General features: G+C 41.3%; 1 long non-coding RNA gene across 1 annotated transcript; it reads right to left on the reverse strand.

The window, feature by feature from the left end:
- Window positions 1-460: 460 nt before the first annotated feature.
- On the reverse strand, window positions 461-13,477 carry LOC148120712 (uncharacterized). The gene is made up of 3 exons (XR_015739158.1): window positions 13,395-13,477; window positions 8,136-8,303; window positions 461-680 (listed from the first exon to the last, which is right to left on the reverse strand). It is a non-coding gene; the product is annotated as an uncharacterized LOC148120712 (long non-coding RNA).
- Window positions 13,478-22,363: the final 8,886 nt, after the last annotated feature.

A 22,363-nucleotide genomic window follows, 5' to 3' on the forward strand; every position in this document is an offset into this window, starting at 1 on the left:
TTCTCATACCAACCACAACAACATTTTCTGGAATGCCTAATCTTTTGTTTTCAAAGCTCTGTAAGCTGTTCTAAGCAGAAAGTGTGATGACCGAATTCAGGTGTGTCCTACCTGCACAGTTCTCGTGACGTTCCCGAGAAACCATAAGCAGCAGGAGCTCCAGGTGCAGTCTGAATCCTTCTCTGGATAAGAAGCTCCATTCTTTACTATCAATGTGACTTAGGCAGGCTCCTTTACATCACTAACCTCGTTTTATCCATAGGTCAAAAAGTGAAAGAAAAATATGCATCTTCTCTTGTGCAGTGTGGATGGTGTAAGGGAACAACATGAATGAAGTGTTTGGTGGCCAGCCCGATCACTGCATTAAAGCCTGGCTAATTACTCAGAACTAAGATAAGTTGATGTGAGGAGTCAAGGTCACCATTTTTACACAGAGAAAATCAGACATGCAGAGAAAACATCCGTGTTCTTTTATTTGGTAGTTTCATTCAGGTAGTTTCATGCCATCAGTAATTATGGAAATATGAAATGAAAGAGTGTTTTTCCCCCAACAAGTCTCTGAGAGCAGAGCTTCTAGTTGCCCTGTCTTCTGAGACCACACCTTCCTTCATCCTTGCTTGGCAGACACAGCTCCACACAGCCCCTGGCCTCCTCTCTCGTGTGGCACTGGAGCGGAAGAGCTGAAGAGAGAGACAAGAAAAAAAAGAAGGATTTGTAATGAAGCTCTTCAAGTCAAAGTGTCTTTCCTAAACAACTTTCTTAAGAAATTCTGTTTAACACTAGTCATGAGCTCCCTTTCACGCTTATTCAATTGTGCCATTTCACAGTCTGGGTGAATGGGGTATTATAAAGGAGGAGCTGTGGGATGGCCTTCACATGGATGAGAAGTACAAGTCAGTTATAATCACCTTCAAGAGTGACCCGTCACCATACAACACTGGCCCACCTCTCCACCCCTACCTGAGAAGTGCTCTTCGTTGTGCTTAGAATGTCCCTGTAGCTATTCATTACCACTACACCTAATTTTTAAATTTGAATCCACTATAATCAGCATATTTGATTTTTAACGTATAAAACCATTAACCTTTTTTGAAGTTACTTCTAATACAAATGAAGATTGAAAGGACATAAAATAATATCTTAATGCAATACCTGTATTTTTCATAAAATAACTTACATCTATAAGAAACCACACAGGGCCTATAAAGAAGGCTCAGAAGTTAAGAGCACTCATTGCTCTCCCAGAGGACCCAAGCCAGCACTCATGTCTGGAAGCTCACAACCACCTGTATTACAGCCCTATCACACACACACACACACACACACACACACACACACACACAAATAAAAATGAATATTTTTTAAAAAGAGAAAGTCAGGCAGATGTGGTGACACACTCACAACTCTGTAAACACCCTTAACAAAGCTGGCTTCCATTTCACATTTAAAACTAGAAACTCTCTCGCTTGAGCAGGCTCACAAATGATGCCCCAACAAATTCTCACCTAGTTTGCAATTGTCGCAGTAGGGTTGAACCTAGTGCTCTGTGCATGCTAAGCAAGCATTCCACTTTTTGTATTCCTACCCCTCCACTTTGCTCTGTAGTGAACACTAATGCTAAGCAATCCTCTCAGGGTAGCCAAGGCTTGCTGTGTTTAAACTTGTGGAGTTGGCAGGGTGATGTCATATCACCCTCTCCCAAACTCAAGGTGCCTGGGAAGAGGAATTAAGATTCGGCATACACTGACTAAAAGGATAGATAGTGCAGTGTCTCCGGCACTGGGAGCTGGAGTCAGGGCGCTTGTGTTTGAGATCTGACTATACCACTTACTAGCTTTGAAACCTTAAGTGAGATAATCTTCATGGGCCTCAGTTTCTCCAAATGATAGTAATGGCACTTGTCCCAGGATCATTGTGAGTATTAAATAAGACGGCCGTGGAAAGAAGCAAGAGCTCTGGCTAACACCCAACAACTGGAGCTACTTTTATTATACTTCGCTCCGCCTGTTTTTCCAGGGAAGGACAAACCAGGCTGGTGCCCAATCAAAGCCTCTATAAGTGCTTACTTAGAAAAGACTTGGGAAATATGTAATTACATATAAATAAGCTCATACATCACTGAATGCTTTGTTGTATATGTATATATACCATACTTATGCATAGATTGACAACTAAAATCTAGAGAATGCAAAATTCTGGAATGTGACCCCATTTTACCTAATTCTAAGAATGTGTTCCAGATGACTGACTAGTGTACTCAGAATGGTAGGCTCAAGAATTTAACAATATTGTTCTAGCTCTATTAACTCCTCTATAAATTAAAACATTTCGACTCCTGGAATCTCCAAAGGCGCATTAAGAATACGGGAATAACAATAGCACAATATACTATACATAGTTGTGGTATAGATAAGAAAGTTCATTGTGCAAAGAAGTTCAATACTTTGTAAAGTGTTATGTAAATTTTAGCCAATCATTGTTATGACTCTGAGTACTTCTTTACTTGAGATATTCCCATTAAAATGATATATATGTATATATAATATATGTATATATTATATGTGTGTGTGTATGAGTATATATTTTATTTGGAAACATCACGACTGGGTGTAGAAAGGTTCAAGGGACAGAAAGTGTGGAATAGGAAAGAATGGATGGACGGCCAACACAGAATAAAGCTACATGTCTGGCCAGCACTGTAGGTAACTGATTCTTCATCCCTGGAGACCTTTCTGGACATCTACCAAGTAAAAATAAAAACTGTAAAAATAAAGAGGAGACCTTTAATTTATCTGTTTCTACATTCTATGTATGACACACGGGGCACTGATTTATTGGCATTTGAAGGTTGTGAGTGCGCCCACAGGTGGCCAGCATGATGATGTCAGGCAGGTCCACGAAGGGAAGACTTTGATTGCTTGACTTGAGCTAGTAGATCTAAGCCTACACTGAATTGGTGCAGTGTATCTGGATTGAAGAACCCTTCAGGATAAAAGTGGTTAGTGATCATGGCATGTCCTGCGGAATACCTATTGAGATCCCAGCAAATCTTCATTATCATCTCTGAATGAAACAGCCACTCCTGTTTGCAGGAGATGATTCCAAATCCTTCTTGTTGGTCTAGGTATATAGCTCAATGGCAGAGCACTTGCCTGGCATGTGCAAGACCCTTGGCTCTAGCTGTAGCTTAATAAGTATGTTTGTTTGAAATCAGGTGGCAACCTGAGCCTATTTTACCAAATTTTTTAGCCCTGCCTTCTTTCTTGCTCTTCCCATTGCCTTAGTTTGAGCTCTAAGAGGAAATTTAAGGTGATACCCACAATTAGAACACCTCATAAAGACAGCTCAGGCTGTTTTTCTTTTCTCTCTCTCTCTTTCTCTCTCTCTCTCTCTCTCTCTCTCTCTCTCTCTCTCTCTCTCTCTCTCTCTCTGTGTGTGTGTGTGCAGATGCCCTTGCCCATGTGTATGTGATACCTTCATCTGTGTGGGTGTACATATGGCCTCGTGTGTGTGTGTGTGTGTGTGTGTGTGTGTGTGTGTGTGTGTGTGTACACCAGGTGTCTTCATCTATCTCTTCACTTACTTTCAAAAGGGTCTCTAGCTGAACCTGGAGCTCTCTGTTTCAGATAGCTTGATATGGCCGAGAATTCCCAAGTCCCTGGTATCCACCTGTTTCACCCCAGCACCTGTTGGTGACCCAAATTCAGGCTTCATACTTGTGTGGCCAGCCCTTTCTCCACTGAACCATCTCTCCAGCCCCAGGGTTCTATCTCTTGTTGTGGCACATGCATCTGAGTGATTTTAACTCATAGGAGCTTACATTTTCTCATCCATAAAATGAAAGTGTAGAAACCTTTGTCACAGTTGTTTGATTTGAAATTAGAAATGATGCGTGTTCTCACAGAAAGCAATGCTGGGGAAATGGGAGGCATTCAGTAAACAGACATTTTTACTGTCAAAAATGCCATTGTTATTATTAATATATAAACTTCTAAATGCTTTGTGCAGAAATTGCAAGGTGCTGTTGCAGCTCAAGATTTGAAAGCAAATAGAAGTTGGAAAGGAAGGTTATATTCATAAAACAGGAGCTCCTTCAGTTCAGTAGCGTAGTTGTCAGGCCTGTGAACTCAGAAAAACCTTTCTTCTGTACGCCATGTGCCAGGCATTATACTAAGGGTCACAAATGACACCAGTGTGGCTGAGGACCTTAATAAACAGCCACACAAATAAAACCGGATTCCTAAAATATAAAAAAATGAATAGGATTTATATCAAGTGCAAAGTGCTACTTACAGGAACTTTGATGTTATGTACAGCAGGGAGTCATTTAAGAGACAGGCTCAAGCCAAAGAGAACTTTCAGAGTCTTAACACACCAGAGCTTCGTAGTTATTCTCCAGTTCACAGTCTCAGGCCCGATATGAAAGAACACTATACACTTTCTGCCTTCCAGCTACTTTTAAACAAAAGAACTCTTACGTTAAAAGGGCTATAAAAATCTGTCTTGCAGAATGTGCGTGTCTTGCGTCACTGTAACAAGTACCGGAGCAAAGCAGCTTGAAGAGAGGACATGTTTATTTTTAGTGACAGCGGCAAAAAGATTTCCAAAGCTGGCGAGCAAATATTTGTAATCTGTCCCATACGAACATCCAATCCCATTGTTATGAGCCGCTTCCCTCCCCCCATCAAAAGCCCCCTTCCTTATCCTTGTCTAGTCCATTCCTGTTTGGTCTTTTCTCTTACTATTATGATAGAAAACTTTCAGGTCAAATACACCAGGATGTGGACTTGACCTCACTTGTTAAATAGCTTACCAAAACCATTTTGACTTTATAAAGCTTGGCTTGGCATTACCATTGGATGATTAAAAATATCTACCTGGTAGGGATATTGCAAAACTTAAATATAAAAAAAAATAACTTGTGCTGGGACCTCCATTTGTTCCAGTTTTCCTCCAACATCATCATCACTGTTAGTAATCTAGATGAGGAGTCAACAAACCTTCTGGTCTTGTGAAATCCAGCAGCATCCAATTCTTTAGTGGCTAAATTTGCATTACAACGTGTAATTGAATATTTACTCTCAATGAAAATATGGCAAGCAACGTTGTTCTGGTTTTGTTTCTGCTGCTCTGACAAACCTGCCGACACAGGCAAGATAGAGGTGGAAAGGTCATGCTCGGCTTGCAATTGCAGGGTGCAGACCATCGTGTTGGTGATGTGAAGGCAGGTGGCACCTGCAGCGCCTCATCTCCAAGAATAGCAAAGAAAACAAATGACTGGAGCTTTGCTTGCTTGCTACTCAGCTAGCTTCCTCTGCTCGTAGACAGTTCAAGGCCCAACCTTTGCAATGGTGCTGATCATGTTGTGTTGGCTGGTTCCTACTTCATCAGTGAACAGTCAAGACAACCCTGTAAAGAAAATGTCCACCATCCAAGCCAATCTAGACAATTCCTCAGTTGAGATTGTCTTTGCAGACGATTCTAGCTTGTGCAAAGTTGATAGGCAGCACAAAAGCCTAAAATATCTTCTATCTAGCCCTTCATAGAAGTTTTCCAATCCCTGAAACAGTCATTGTAATAAGTATGTCTGTGCCCATTGCCCATGGCTTCCTAATTCCAGTCATGTATCTGTCTAGTCTAAATTACCAAGAAATGACTAGCCCAGCTTTAGTAACAGACTTTATAATGAACACCAAATCATCTGGAATAGAAATGTCATCTTCAAGTACTGCATTGGTATTTGATTCTATATTCACCCACTTATTGCATCGGTGTACACATACGCACGTATGTACAACACACATGCACACACACACACACACACATACACAAAGAGCTGAAAAGAAGTTAGATGTTATATCCACAGTATAGCATAGAGGAAGTAACTACTGAAATAAAATATATTTACCTCCTCAATGGTTTTCAATCAGGGCTATTCTCCTCTGCCAGAGGCACTTGGTGATGGCTAGAGAGATATTTGGGGCTGTTATAGGTGAAAGAGGTACATCTGACATCTGATTCTTCTCCTAGACCACCCTTGACACAGGATAGCTTTCCATAGCAGAGACTCAGTGTCCTAGCCAGTTTTATGTCAACTTGACACAAGCTAGAGTCATCTGAGAGGAGGGAAACACAACTGAGAAAAATGCATCATAAGATCTAGCTGTAGGGATTTTCCTAATTAGTGGTAAATGGGTGAAGTCTAGCCCATTGTGGGTGGTGCTATTCATGGACTTGTGGTCCTGAGTTCTATAAGAAAGCAGGCTGGGAAAGTCATATGAACAAGCCAGTAAGCAGCCTCCCTCCATGGCCTCTACATCAGTTCCTGCCTCCTGTTCCTGTTCTGTTTAAGTTCCTGTCCTGGCATCCTTCACTGATGGACTACAATGTGAAACTTTAAGACAAACTCTTTTCTTTCCAACTTGCTTTCTGGTCATGGAGTTTCATTGCAGTAATAGTAATCCTAACTAGGACATATGGCTAAACCCAGATGTCAATCAGTAGTGTTAAGACTAGGAGTCCTGTCTTAGGTCAAAGTGATGTTGGAGCTTTCCAAAAGATTACAAAAAGAGAGGGTGGGGAACTTGAAAACCATCTATGTTCAGAGAGCAGAGAGCTAAGTAGACGCACCCAGATCAAAGTATTTTTCGCCTCTTTGCCGCTCCTGCCTGCCTGTTCCCACCATCTGTTCTCAGCACTGCTGCGTCACCGTGGACTGACTCTGAAAGCCCAACAGACAGGAAGGTGGGAAGGATTTATACAAAGAACACAACACTTTTCCTACTGAAAAGTAAATGTTATTAAACATGTTTGAAATTTACAATATTCTACAGGAGTGGGCATTAGAACATTCCCTGTAATAACCTTAGGACTCCCTGACGTGACCTGAAATGATTTGGGATATACATGAAGCTTTCCGAGAGTATTTCAAAGAAATTGAAATGAGCCTTAAAATAAAGTTGCTGATTTTATTCCCTGGGTCCTTTTTTGCTTTAAAGTCTCATTACCTCCACAGATCCAAAATAGCCAAGGTAAAAACTAGGAGCTATCCTATCTATCATCTCATTTAATCATCAGAATTCTGGGGCGAAACCCTGGTCTCTGGGTGTTTGAAGCAGTGTGATTGTTTTTCCTTTACAGAGAAGCAGTCTGGGCTAAGATGTGAAGCAACCTTGATTGCACATCAAGAGGAGTTTGGATGGTGGCCTCTGCTGGGGAGGTGCAGGGGTGGTTTCCATAACGTCTGTTTTGTAATAGCCCAACATAAATCTCTTCACAGCTTGTTGAGCCAGTCAGACAGGTGTGCATCTTCCTGCCCAGAGGGCCAATTGAAAGGCTTCACCAAGGTGCTCCATACCAACCTGGATTCCAGACTCCATCACATTGTTTTATAATAATTATTTTTCATGGATTTTTTTTCTTGCCTAGTACATATGCTCATAAAATCTGAGACCTTTTTTTTCCCACTTCGTTCATTTTATATCTGATAGCACCTGATACATAATAGATACTAAATAAGCATGGAATGAATAATTTGTTGAAGCTAACTTCCCTGCCTGGAAGGAGTTTCATTGCTGCATGTGATTGATTTCTAAATGAGTCAGCATGCAGCAAGCACAATAGGGGTTCAGGTGAAGCTCCAGGCGGTGGATTGGGGATGGGGAAGGTGCCAGAAGAAGGGCTTTGAATTTTACTCATTATTCGGGGCTCTGAACTCAATTTCCAAAAGTCCTGACCATCCCATTTGATCTCAGGATCTTGTTGCTTTTGGAAAAGTCAGCACCATCTGGTTTTTTTTTTTTTTTTTTTTTTTTTTTTGGAAGTTGGCACCCAAACACAGCTGCTAATTTGGACTCCTAAACTACTTTAAAAATTAATGGCTTTATAAAAGGTCTGCAACTCCCTCTTAAGAGTTTAATATCATATTTATAAACTCAGTCGTGTTGAGTTCCAGCATATTGCAAATAATTTACAGTGTTGTCCTGCTCAGAGCATAACTAATGCAGCTCCACAGCTGTGAAGATAACTTTTCCTATCAACAGATGATAAACCATAAGTGGCTCCGTGTGGATGTGGGGAAATGGTCCAGATTTTTAAAACTGGGAGGGAAGTTTGACAGCAATGGCTTCCCTTACCTGGAAGTCATTTCACGGGTGATGAACACAGTCTACCTCTTTCTTGCTCATTCATACCTAGGAAGAACGGCTGCTGGTGGAGTCTACGACTCTTCTGCATGCTTGCTTCAGCACTGTTCCAACCAGCTCCTAGGTAGTTTGGAAAGTGGGCCAGCCAGCTTGGAGGCTCTGAAATCAAAAGGAACACGATGGAATGGTTGAACAGCATCCTCAAGTCTTAGATTCGAATCAGCTGGTCCCTAAGAATGAACTGCAGTTAAGGGTACTGCTGTGCTTTTCTATACCACACCACATCAGTGCTCCCTGGAAAGCAGCTCCTCCCCCCCACCTCTCTCTTTCCTTCTCTCCCTCCCTTCCCTCTTCCTCTTCCTCCCTCTCTCTTTCTCTCTCTCTCTCTCTCTTTCCCTCTCTCTCTCTCTTCCCCCTTTCTCCCTCCTCCTGCCCTTCTCCCATTTCAACAAACCAGGTATGAAGTTCTACCTCTAAAGCTGTGATCCCTACACAAGATTACGGGATTCAAGCTATTTCTGCATTAAAAGCTCTTGTTCCATTGACTCCATTAATGTCTTTGGGGGGAAAGACTAAAAGGAAGTTTGTGATTAAACTAGAAATGACCATGAAAAATTTACCCAGCATTCTGCTTGGCCAAGGCACTGTTAAATATTGTTTTCACTATGATCTTTAAATTATTTTTTAATTTTTGTTGTATGTGTATGAAGCTGTGGTATGGGCATATGTATATGCTAGTGTATGTGTAAACTTGTACATGTGGGTGTGTACACACATATGTACATAGGCATAAAGAGGTCAGAGGTCAATATGGGATGTCTTCCTCAATTGATCGCCACTTGTTTCTATGATGCAGTCTCTCATTGAACCAAGAACTTCCTGATTTGAGGAAAGTAGCTGGTCATAGAGCTCCAGCACCTCACTCCTATGAGTACAGGGGCATAGTGCTGCAGCCAGCTTTTTATGTGAGTGCTGGGAAGGCCCACATGCCTTCACAAGGGACACTTTACTGACAGAGGTCCCCTCCTTCATTCACATTTTCAAGCACAAATTGATAAATACAAGTGTGTGTGTGTGTGTGTGTGTGTGTGTGTGTGTGTGTGTGTGTTGAACTAAAAATAAAAATCTTTTTAAACAATTTTTTTTAACCTAGGATTCCCTCCCCACTGGTACTTTGGCCTATCCAGGGCAAACACAAGTACTTGTTTTTATTATAAAAGTATGTCCTTCAGGGCCCTCATTTCTTTAAGTGCCCCCAGAAATCCACAGAAAGCAGACTAGAAAACTAGGGTGGTTTGTTGCAACTTTCAACTCAGGCAGCTGCAGTTCTCCTATCTCATGTGTGGATTGAAGCCAGTACTCAATTCCTTTCCTTCATCCACCTCTGTGGGAGAATATTTCCCCACACACGATGCAAGCTTAGCCGTTGTTTTCCTTTGGTAGTGGAATGTGCGTAGATGTGACAAAATTCCATTTTTGACCTTTGACTCTAAAGAGACAATGCTGTTTCTACCACTCCTTCTGGAAGCTTCTGAACACAGTCATGAGAAGGATAGGTCATTGTTAATCCTCCAACCTAATCCCTAGTGTGGGACAATGGTCTGTATTCTGTCAACTGTATTTTAAATAAATGCTGATTGGCCAGTAGTCAGGCAGGAAGTATAGACGAGACAACCAGACAGAAAGTAGAGGCAAGTCAATGAGAACAGGAGAATGCTGGGAAGAAGGAAGTTCCATCTGCAGTCCTGATCCAGCCACAGAAGAAGCAAGATGTGATTGCCTCACTGAATAAGGTACCGAGCCACGTGGCTAACACAGACAAGAATAATGGGCTAATATAAGTTATAAGAGTTAATAAGAAGCCTGAGCTAATGGGCCAATCAGTTTATAACTAATGTAGACCTCTGTGTGTTCTCTTTGGGACTTAATGGCTGCAGGAACCGGGCAGGACAGAAACCCCCCAGTCAGCAGATCTCCAGAGTGGGTTCCATTGGGCATAGCCAGACACATGCTCAGAAGCACTTGCTCTATCACATGGAAATGCTTGATCCTGTGGAAAGCGTACATGTTGGTTGATATGACTTACAGCCAGGGATCATTTGGAGTGAGATTTGTTCACTCAGTCATTCATAAAACAACACCTATAATCTCAGCACTTAGAAGCTGAAGCAGAGGATTGTGATGAGTTTGAGGTTAGTTTGGGCTACAAAGACTTTGTCCCACAACAAACCAACTATCCACTCAACCAGCCAACAAACCAAACAGTTATCTGCCCTACTATATACTAGATAGGGAGAAAGACAGAGTCTTAGACCTTATGCCCTTAGCATCTGCTTCTTACATTTTTAAATAGTCTTGTTCTATTGCCCAGACTGGCCCTGAGCTCAAAATAGTCCTTCTGCCTCAACCTTCTGAGTTTTCAAATTGTAGGCATAAGCCACCATGCCCAGTTATATTTGATGTAAAGATATTTGTATTCTTTTACAATATACAGTCTGATTCTTGTACCTTCTCTTAAGCTCTTTCCCTTTTGCTTGTCTCATTTTATTTTATTTTGATACATTTTATTATTATCTCTTGGAAGTTTGTTTGTTTCCTAATGAGAGACAGAAAAGGAGTGGATTCAAATGGGAGGAGAGGGGAGAAGGAGCTGGGAGAAGTAGAAGAGGAAATTGTAATCAGGATATATTGTATAAAAAACAGTTTTAATAAAGAGAAAATTTCTTAAAGAAAAAAATTAAGATATACAATGCACAAAAAATGTACTAAAACATCAATTTGAACAGTGATGAAGAATTCAGAGTAAATAGCATATTAAAAAGAATATAAGCAAAACCATATGTGCATGGAATTACTTGAAATTCATTTGCAGACAAGATGTCCCAGGATCAGAGGGCTGGATTTCAAGGTTTGGGGAAGCCCTGGGAGACTTGGGACAAAGGCAGGCTGATATATAACAAAGCCAGGCTTTCCTTTTTCCTGCATGGCTAGCGCCTATTTTTCAGACCTGGGGAAGGTGCCAGGGCTGATCAGAATGTTTTTTAAATGAATCTTCTTAACGAGCTGTCAAGTTCAGTGAAATTGCCAGACGTGGCTTTAAAAACTTCCTGGGTTTTAGTACCTGAGCCTATAAAGATGATATACAAGCCACAGTGGATGCAGAGTGGTCAGGGATGGGTGAAAATTTGGAGAGGGGGAAGTTGGGCATGCAATGGAATTGGTGGAACAGGTGAAGCCTTCCATCTGGGTCTCTTGGTTACACACCTGTCATTGCAAGTGGAAACAAAGGGATGGAGTGGAGAGAGGCGAAGCCAGGAGGAAAGAAGCTAGGAGCACAGCAAAGCTGGGTTACAGAGCCTCAGCCTTCTACTTTTACAAGCCCAGATCTTGCCTCTCTTGCCTTCAACTTAATTCCTTCCCCCCCCCCCCCCCGCCTCTTCTGCATATCTGCTTCCCTTTTCTCAAGAGTCACTGCTCTCCCAGCTGCCTCTTAAGTCAGGGTTTTAGGACTCTGTGGTGTCATAAACAGTGCTGAGGCAGCAGCGTTATTTCATGAGAATCTGAGACCTAAAGCAGAACTGACTTCAATATATTGCCCTGCTGGTGTCTCAACTTCAAATGACATGCTTCCCAGCTCAGGAAGAAATTAATACTTGCCAAAAATTCGAAATACCATCATCACCTTGATTACTGAAAAGCAAAACATAACAAATTTCAAATAACATAGATCAACACAACCCAATAAAAATATAATTTGAGCCATATGTGTGACTTAAAGTTTTCTAAGAGTCACATCAGCAATAGCAAAAGTAGACGGTTGAAATTAACTTTAATTTTAATAAAACCTTTGCTACAATCTAATATACTCAAGATGTTATGATATTAAATTTAGTTTTTCACTAATTTTAGTGGTAAATTGAAATAGAAATTAAATTAAAAGTAATGCCGCTAGAATATCTGGATATCTGCTTTGCAATCGATGCCAATTCATTCTTATTTCCCTCATCTCTATAATTTATCTGTAAGCTTTACTTTTAAGGCATCATTTTTTTTTTATCTCCCTAGTTTCAATCTTAGAATGCAGATGCACAGATGGCTTTTTTTGTCACCAAATATCTTTCTCTTATAACTTCATGAGAATCATTGAATACAGGGTAGAGATGGTATCCTGTGGATGGAGAAGGTAATAAGCAATTAATCTTATCCACTTAGTGTCCTGGCCAGCACAGTAGCCTTGTGACCCATGAGTCAGAATTTCCTGAGTGGCCTTCAGATTGATTCCACTTTATATCTAGTAATGTTCAGAGACTATTGAGCATATTTCTCAAGCAAGTCAGCCCCCAGATTTCCATACATTCCCCAATCCCTTCAAAGAGAAGAAAATCAAGATTTCTCTGAATGTATACATGCAGTTCCTATTCTTGGCCAAGATGTTCTCATCCCTACAGGGACAAGTTTCAGTATTGCCAATGTATCCTAAAGAAACCATCAAGACATAAAAAAGCCAATCTCAGCACAGTTCACCTTCAACTGTAAACCAGCTCTTCCGGGGCTTTGGGTCGACTTTTCTCCATTGAAGGGAGAAGAATCACCTGGTTTGTTTATAGAAACCAATGCTTAACATTGGAGAGTGAGCCAGTTGAGCTTAATAGTTTCCTTGACCCTGGTAAAATTCAGAGTTGAATCAATGTACGGATTATTGTACAATGTACAGATTATAATTACTGTACAATGTACAGATTATACATTACTCCTTAGATATAATATTGAGGGCAATGTAGAAAGACCTAAAGATAGAACAAATATTCTTTTAATTTTGAATTGATCCACCTACTGTGTGCGTGTGTGTGTGTGTGTGTGTGTGTATGTGTGTGTGTGCATGCGCACGTATCACAATAACATGTGTGGCAGTCAGAGGACAGTTTGTAGGAATCCGTTCTCTCTGCTATGTTGATTCCAAGGACCCGGCTCAAGTAATCAGACTTGGAATAAGTGCTTTTACTTTCTGAGCCATCTCATTAGCCGAAAAATAAGGAATAAATACAAATCAACACGTCAACTAGTACACTGAACAGGACACTTAGATATTGTCCAGATGCTGTGTTCCACGTCCACTTGCTTATTTAAAATCTTGAAAATACCCAGAATGCATTTGATATCATCTTCACATTTACTGACAACTCTGTACTTCAGGCAAGTCTCCTTCCTTAGAGAGGTGGTTTTTTAAGGACTCTGTAGGATCTATCCTACCTTTGAAGACTCTGGTTATCAACAGATTAAGTCTTTTAGAAACGGCCATTCATTCTTCCTGTTGGCTGGTCACCAGGCAAGGGGCTGCTGCAGATGAAGCAAAGTTACCTTTCTTTTAGAAAGTAGCTTTGATACCAGTACTCCAGTGATAAAAGGTCTTTATTGAGTCAGAGGAAGGTGGTTGCTCAGCAAAGACTTCTATCCAGCACAGCTCCTCGGATCACACATCACACACTTACACCTTTGCAGAACTTTGCTTTGAGTGGTGGGAATGAAAGAAGGGCACAATGAATGGTCCGATACCAGATTAAGCACTGCAGACCACCCTAGATGCACAGTGCTCCTGCTCTTCCCTCCAAGCCAGCATCATGCCCCTAACAGAAACACCACACACACACACACACACACACACACACACACACATGCACGCACACACACACATACACACACACATACACACCACACACACACACACGCACACACACATGCACGCACACACACACATACACACATGCACACTTTTCCAATTTAATGCATAGCTGTGACTACCTGGCATCATTAGCACCTGAAGAAAATGCCTCAGTGTTAAAGCAAGCAAACAATAAAATATTAAGACTTACTTACATCCCTGGAGGAGCATCTTTCTTTTTAGGGAGGAAGAGTAGCTGTGGGAAGAATGGGTGGTCCTCCCTTGAATGGGTCCTTGTTTGCCCCTTTCATGGAGTTAAAACTGAAGCTTATACAGAGTTATTACTCACAAATGGAGAAAATGATGAAATGCAGATTAAAACGTGATCTTCGGATTTTACAGTCACACTATTTCCAGTGGACCAGGGCAAATGGCTCTTAGGTCTGCCCTTCACTAATGAATGCACATTTGTGAGCAAAAAAGAGAAAAGGTGGCCATTTTAATTTAACCTGAAATGCAGGGTATAAATGACACGGGGTACTCAGGCAGGAAGAAGTCAGAGTGCTCTCCGGGCTTCTTATTGTTCTTCTCCTCCCCGCACGGGACTGCCAGGCCCAGAGCCCAGACCATGGTTGGATTTGGAAGAGTAGAGGGATGCAAACCAGATGCTCAAGGCAGAGACGGTTTCCAGCTTGGTTAGAGCGCACCTAAAAGCACGTTACAGCCTTCCAGGGAATGAAGGATCAAGCGAGAGGCAGCTGCCAGGCCCTCGGCATTTCTTGAAAGCCAGTGTCCTATGAGGGAAGGAATGCGGGTGCTTCCACGATTGCAGATGTTGCTGAGGAAGATTCCTGAGCTGCAGTCTGTGACCACAGATGTCTCCTTTTAAACACTTTGTTTGGGGTCTGGAGAGACAGCTCAGTTAAGAGAGTGCCTGTGGCACAAGGATAAGAACCTGCGTTCAGATCCCCAGCCTATTGACTGGGTTTCTGTGTCAACTTGTCACAACTAGAGTCCTCGGAGAGGAAGAAGTCTCAGCTGAGGAAAGGCCTCCATGAGATCCAGCAGTAAGGCATTTTCTCAATTAGTCATCAATGGGGGAGGTGGTGCCTATAGGGGGGGGAGGTGCCACCCCTGGTCCTGGATTCTAAGGAAGCTGACTGAGTCAGCCACAGGAAACATTCCAGTAATTAACACCTCCAAGGCCTCTGAATTAACTCTGTCTCCAGTTTCCTGCCCAACTTGAGTTCCTGCCCTGACTTTTTTGATGATGAAAGTCAGTGTGGAAGTGTGTGCTGAATAAACCCTCTCTTCCCCATCTTACTTTTTGGTCACTTGGTATTTTTGCTGCAGCAATAGAAACTATAAGACACACCAACTGTTGTGGTATTTGGGAGGGAAACAAGAAGATCCTGGAGTTCACTGAGCAGTCAATCTAGCTGATCCATGAACTCTGGATTCAGTGAAAAACCCTGTCTGAAAAAGCAAAGTGGAGAGCAATAGAGGAAGCCCAACATAGTGTATTGTCTCCACATACACATAAACACACATAAACATAAACACACACACACACACAAACTTTGGAAGCTGCCAAATCGATTATTTTCTTCCATCTTAATTCAAATTTAGCTGTGGAATTAAATGATCACTTCATTTAATAAACAATAGTTATCTCAGGAAAGAACTTCAAAAGTTAATCTGAGCACCAACAATCATCCCAATGGCTCCTACAGGAGTGAATGATGGATATTTAATCATCCATTGTTGTCTTGTTTTCTAATGGACAAATCTGTGCCCTTAGCATGAGGTACTAAGTCAGTGTCTCCAAAAAGTTGTTGCTCCACTTCTGTGAGTGATGCAGCTGAGGCTTTGACCAATGTACTACCTAGATCTGGGGGTTGACTGTACCAAACATGTACAAATTTTCCTTGTCACTATTTCCTAAACAACACAACCAGCTAGATAACATTTACAATGCATTGGGCACAACCAATAAGAGCTGGGTCAAGTATGAAGCGAGGGAGCATACAAGCCGTGTGTGAACACTGGGTCGTTCTGAAGTGGCACGAGCAACTTTGAGTTTGGGAATGGTCTTGGTATCATGGGACAAGAGGCAGTTGTACGTGGTTTGTACCCCTCCCTCCTTGTGTCACTCTCAAATAACACAAGGCTGAACAACTTTCACGGGGTTTTAACTGTGTTAGAAAAGAAATAGAAGAGATTCTATAATAGAATAAACTATCACATCGGATTCATAGTTCCTTGTCATGTCCTAAAAAATGGATAAAATCAAATTTATAGGAACTAGTAGTGATGGTCCTAGGCATTCTGATGGATATAAGATGAATCTCAAAGTAGTTTAGGTTTGCATTGCCCTGATGACATCAGGCTAATAATCATTTCCTGTTTCTCGGCCACTTGAGCTCTTTCTTTTGAAAATTCTGTTTAGATCTGTGCCCCATATTAACCGGACTATTTGTTTATTGATGCCCTGTTTTTTACTTAGTCCTCTATCAAAAGTATATTTGATAAAAATCTTTTCCCATTCTATATGCTGCTGCTTTGTCCAAATGACAGTGCTATTTGCCGTGCAGAAGTTTCTCTATTTCATGAGGTCCCATTTACTAATTGTTGTTAATGCCTGTGCCAGTGGTTTATATTCAGAAAGTCTTCCTGTGCCTTGAGTTAATGGCTATCCCCTACTTTCTCTTCTATTAGTTTCAGTGTACCTGGATTTTTAAATATAATTTTTATTGAATCTTTGGGAATTTTACATCATACACCCTGACCCACTCAGTTCCCATCCCTCCACTCTTTTGTAACACCCCACACCAAAAGGAAAACTTTAAAAAAATAAAAATAAAATAACTTTTATTTAAAAACTAAAAACACAAATAAGTATGCTAATTAAGAAACAAGAAAAAAAGACAAAAAACAAACAAAACACTTTCGTCGAATGAACCAAAAACATCACTTGGCTGCTTTATCTTCACCGCCTCTCCATCGGCATTGGGAGCTACCGTGTATCATATCCTTTTGTCCAGGCAGTTTTACTTGCAAATGTCCACCTATGACCTGCTGGCCCTGCAGTACCATAGCCACAGGATCTCAGTGACTCAGGGCAGCAGCAGGACATCTGAGAACTGAATTGAATCTGTAGGTTGCTTTGTGTAGAAAGGCATTTTTGACTATATTAATCCTACCAATCCATGAGCATCTTTCCATCTTCTGATATCTTCAGTTTCTTTCTTCAGTGTCTTAAAGTTTTTATCATACATGTTTTTCACTTGCTTTGTTAGAATTATTCCCAAGATATTTCATATATTTGCCCCCATCTGCTGTAAGAGGAAGCTTCTCTTATGGTAGCTGAACAAGGCACTGACTAATGAGTATAGCAGAATATTATTAGAAGTCATTTTATCACTATTTTAGGTTTTTTTTTAATCGGTATTATCTGATTTTCCCTTACATTTCTTGGGAAATCTGGTCTTGGGTTCTTGGTCGCCCAAACGGTGTCAGATATGAGTTCCATCTCACGGAGTGGGCCTTTAGTCAGAGCGGTTATTGGTTGGTGCTTCCACAAGCTTTGTGCCGCCATTACTCTGGCATATCTTGCGGGCAGCTCACCATTGTAGACAAAGGGTTGTGGCGGGTATCTTATTGAGAAATTTTTGCATCTATATTTTATTGAGAAGTTTTTGTGTCTATATTTATAAGGGGTATTAATCTGTAATTCTCTTTCTTTGTTGGGTCTTTATGTAGTTTAGGTATCAAAGTAACTGTGGCCTCATAAAAATTGAGCAATATTCCTTCTTTTTCTATTTTATAGAATAATTTGAGGAGAGTTAACATTAACTCTTCTTTGAAAGTCTGGTGGAATTTTTCAATAAAACCATCTGGCCCTGACTTTTATTTGGTTGGTAGACTTTTAATCTCTGCTTTAATTTCACAAGGTTTAATAGGTACATTTAAATTGCTTATCTGGCTGGGCAGTAGTTGTGCTTTTAATCCCAGCACTCGGGAAACAGAGGCAGGCGGATGTCTGCGAGTTCAAGGCCAGCCTGGTCTACAGGAGCTAGTTCCAGGACAGGCTCCAAAGCTACAGAGAAACCTTGTCTAGAAAATCCAAATAAATAGCTTATCTGATATAGAGTTAGAGGCTGAGAAGGGACAAATAGATTTCCCTTGGAAAGTGAAATAGAATTTGTAGTTATGTATGGGCAGGGTAGGGCTGAACTGGAATGGGAGGACCAAGCAGGGAGAGGAAGAGAAGAAAGGGAAGAAAGAGGGAACTAGGGGAAGACAGGTCTAATACAAGAAAAAAATTTGTGTGTGTGTGTGTGAAGATTATCTAAATGAAATTGCAAAATAACAGGGGAGACAAAGCCCTAACTGGGCATCTCTGGTCACCAAATGAAGCTTCCAGAGTGAAAAAATGTATTACATCTAATTGGATTGTTGGCCAACAGAAAAAATCTTTGGAAGTTCTTTCTCATAATGTTATGATGGGTTTTTTTTCTTTTCCTTTATTTCTTTTCTTTCTTTTTCTTAACTCCATATTTTTTCACTTTTGGATTTTGTTTTCCTTTTGGGGTTTCATTTTTTTCTGCTTTGGTTTTGGCTTTGGTTTGGTTTTACCTAACAGGTCCTTTGCATATATATTATGTCTCCCAGTTTTGTGTTTTGGGGAAGCCTGGGTGTGCCAACAAGTGGGTCTCTGCATCAATATCTGATTCTTGTGCCTTTTTCCTGGTTTGTTTGTTTTGTTTAGTCCTATCCCAATGTGTTTGTTTTTATCTTATCTTATTATATTATTACCCTTTAGAAACATCTTGGTTTTCTAATGAGCGACAGAAAGAGGGTGAATCTGGATGAGAGGGGAGGTGTGAAGAAACTGGGAGAGTAGAGAGAGGGGAATCTATGATAAGGACAAATTATATGGAAAGAATCTATTGTCTATAAAAGAAAATAGTAGAGATTAAGCTATATCTAAAACTTCTAAGATGGATTGTGACAGGCCACTATCAAGAACGGGCCTTGACAAAAATACCTCTAGCCGGGGTAGGGGCATAGGAATTTAGAAATATTAGTAAAGAATATGAAGACAGATGAAAAATAACAAAACAGAAACCATAGAATAATATCAGGAGGGGATTCCAGTGATTACTGAAATTGCCCACATTTATTTTTCCACAGCGTTTATACCCAATGAAAATGGGAAAGGGGGGAGGAGAAGGTAACAAAAGACTTTATTAACATGATACAAAGGATAACTCAAGCAGTCAACCACTTTATCACTATGAGACATCAAATAATTAGCATTTTGTTGTCTAAGCTGCTCTAGGTCACACATCCTGAAGGCCACCCCTCCCCAGGTGACCTCATAGTTACAAAAGAATGAGAAGAAATCAGTTTGCATATCCTAACCATCTGTCAGGATTAAATGGAGCTATCTTAATGTCAAAAGAATCAAGCCATCACATCCTGATATGCTTGTCAGTCACTTAGAGCAACTTCCAACTCTCTGATCCTCAGACAAGGTGGAAATGAGCTCATATTTTGGGGCCTCCACGGGTCACTACTCAAGAAACCCTTCTTTGTGCTGTGCTGGTCTGAGAATTACTCCACCAAAAGAAGACTGCCATTGACTTGAAGAGCCAGGATAAAAACTGGATAGCCTGTGTTTGGGGCTGAGGAGCTGGCCCATTGGGTAAGAGCATAAAAACATGAGCACTTAAGTTTGGATCCCCACACTTACATAAAAAGCTGGGTGTGACTGCCTATGCCTATAACCCTAATATTGTGTGGGATGGAGACAGCAAATTTAGGGCTTCCCAGCCCAGCTCTAGGTTCAGTGAGAGACCCTGTCTCAAAGTAGTAAGGTGGAAGTGTGATGGGACAGAATATGTGACTGCCTCTGTACATAGTGGTGTACACACACACACACACACACACACACACACACACACACACGATAGTCTGTGTATTTTATAACTACTGTGGTCTCAAAGTTCAGAGGAAGGACAGGAGTAGATGAAACACTGTGGTAGGGCTCCATATGTGATGTGGAATGTGCCCAAATGTACAGGAAACAGGAAACTAGAGGAGCTGGCTTGAAGAGATGAAATGATTGCAGAAGATGAGGAACTCTACTCCTTAGAGTTGAAATGACTTAGTACCATTCCCGAAGCCCATGGCAGATGCAGTTGAGTTGGTCTGAGATAATAGTTGGCTTTAAGAAAGAAAAAAAAAATTCTTTGCTTCCATTCTTCCTGAACAATGTCTTGTTTCTTTGAAGGACATAACTTGCATTGACTATTATTGGTTGTTAACTTGACTATATTGGAATTAACTAAAATCCAAGAGATTGCATACACCTGTGAAGGATTCCTTTTTCTCAATTAAATCACTTGATCTTTTGTTTGTTTGTTTGTGGTTTGTAGTAAGAGGAGCGGGCTGCGTCCCATCGCCTGGCTAGCTTAAACCCTGAAATAACCACACAGAAATTGTATTAATTAAATTACTGCCTGGCCCATTATATCTAGCCTCTTCTTGGCCAACTCTCACATCCTAATCTAACCCATTTCTAATAATCTGTATCCCTACAACAGATTGGCAGCCCAACGTTGGTCATTTAAATCCACTTAAAAACCTGAGAGAGCTTAATTTTAAAATTATTACAGTTTCTGTGTGATTATTTCGGGTGTAAGCTAGCCGGGTGGGACGGAACAAGGGGCCCCACTCGGGGGTTAAGCTAGCCAGGCAGGTCCGCTCCTCATACAACAGTGGTTTTTACTCTTTGGCTCTTTGGGAAGCCCACCACCTGGCTCCCAAACAAACACACACTGAGACTTATTCTTACTTTGTTTTAATGATGCAAAGATGTGTTACATTCTTTTATGTTGCATTTGTTTTACTCCACGAAGCTGTGTGACTTTGCCTTTCTAAAACACCCAATTGGTCTGATAAAGAGCTGAATGGCCAATAGCTAAGCAGGAGTGAGGATAGGTGGGGCTGGCAGGCAGAGAGGTTAAATAGGAGAAATCTGGGAAGAGAAGATTGAGGAGCAAGGAGAAGGAAAAAGGAGAAGAGGACATTCAGGGGCCAGTCACCCGGCTATATATCCAGCCATGGAATAAGAAATAAAGAAAGGTATATAGAACAAAGAAAGATAAAATCCCACAGGCAAAAGGTATGGGGAAAATTTTAATTAAGAAAATCTGACTAAAAGTAAGCCAAGATAAGGCCCTGGACTCATAAGCAAGAATAAGATTCCGTGTGATTTATTTGGGAGCTGGGTGGTTGGGCCCACCTGAAAGTAAAGAGACAGTGGTGTGGCTGGATAGAAGTTTCAAGAACTGTGTCTAGCTAGAGAAAGTGGAATACTAAGGAAGTAGTTTTTGTTGAACTAGAAGTCCAAACATCAGGAAGGAGTTGCTCCAGACACCACTCTCATAACCACAATTGATGCCAAAGCAAGAGGATTTTTATTCTGTCATGACAGGGCCCTTCAGGTTCAGGATATGAAGGACATCCGATAGCTGTTACAGTCCATCTTTTAAAGCAAAAAGCCACAGACACAAGGGGGGAACCTGTAGGTTTTTTTCCAACTTATTGGATTGGCTTATTTAAAAGGTCACTAGCAGTAATTGGTCTATTCCAGGGCAGGAGAAGAGCTGCATGGTCAGGTGAGATAAAGGGAGCATCTATGGGCCATCCTGACCTTGTTCTAGTGACTGAATCAATACATCAGGAACTGAGTCAACATCTGTGGGTTGTCTTTGCCTCAATTCCCAGAATGGAGTTATGTTTGAAGATTATTCACAAGGACACGGGAGGATGAGCAGTCCAGCATGTGGTTATTCACAAGGACACAGAAGGATAAGCAGTTCAGCATGTGTGTGTGGGGGCGACGGTCCTGTTTCCAAGAGAGAGTGAATGTAAGGTTTTAGAAAAATATCTTAGGTTGAGGGAGCTTACAAATGCATTTAGAGTCTTTCAGTTTTGAAGGGTGCTTTGTATTCATTTTTCTGGGTTTTGTTTGTTTGTTTTCACCAGACACGGTCCGATCAGTCCTTCCTACAGGGGTATTGACTTCCTACAGGGGTATCTTGTGCAGGTAACCTACAGCTTCTGTGAGTTCAGAAGTGCCGTGATCGTGTCCAGAAGAGAGCATTTCCCAGCATACCTCCATATCCTCTGGCTCGCTCACTCTTTCCACCCCTCTTCCTTGAGTGTTGGCATGGGGTAGGGATTAACATAAATGTCCCATTTAGGACTGAGCACTCAGCGGCCACTTATTCTAAGCACTTAAACCAGTTCTGAGTCCCTATATTCGCTGACACTCACTGCAGGAAGAAGCCTCTGTGAGCAAGACTGAGAGCAGCTCTAATCTACGGCTGTGAATGTCAACATCTTGAAAGCTGTTTGACAGCGTAACTTCCCACTGCTAGGGCCCATGACCTATTGAATCATGGGCTTCTGAGTGAGTTTATGATACCAGGCATGAACTCCCACCTCACAGTCAATCGGGAGGACTCAAACCCAATCAGAAAGCAAT

The sequence above is a fragment of the Myodes glareolus genome, chromosome 10 (assembly GCF_982192425.1).
Source record: "Myodes glareolus chromosome 10, mMyoGla1.1, whole genome shotgun sequence".
In the NCBI taxonomy this organism is placed as follows: domain Eukaryota; kingdom Metazoa; phylum Chordata; class Mammalia; order Rodentia; family Cricetidae; genus Myodes; species Myodes glareolus.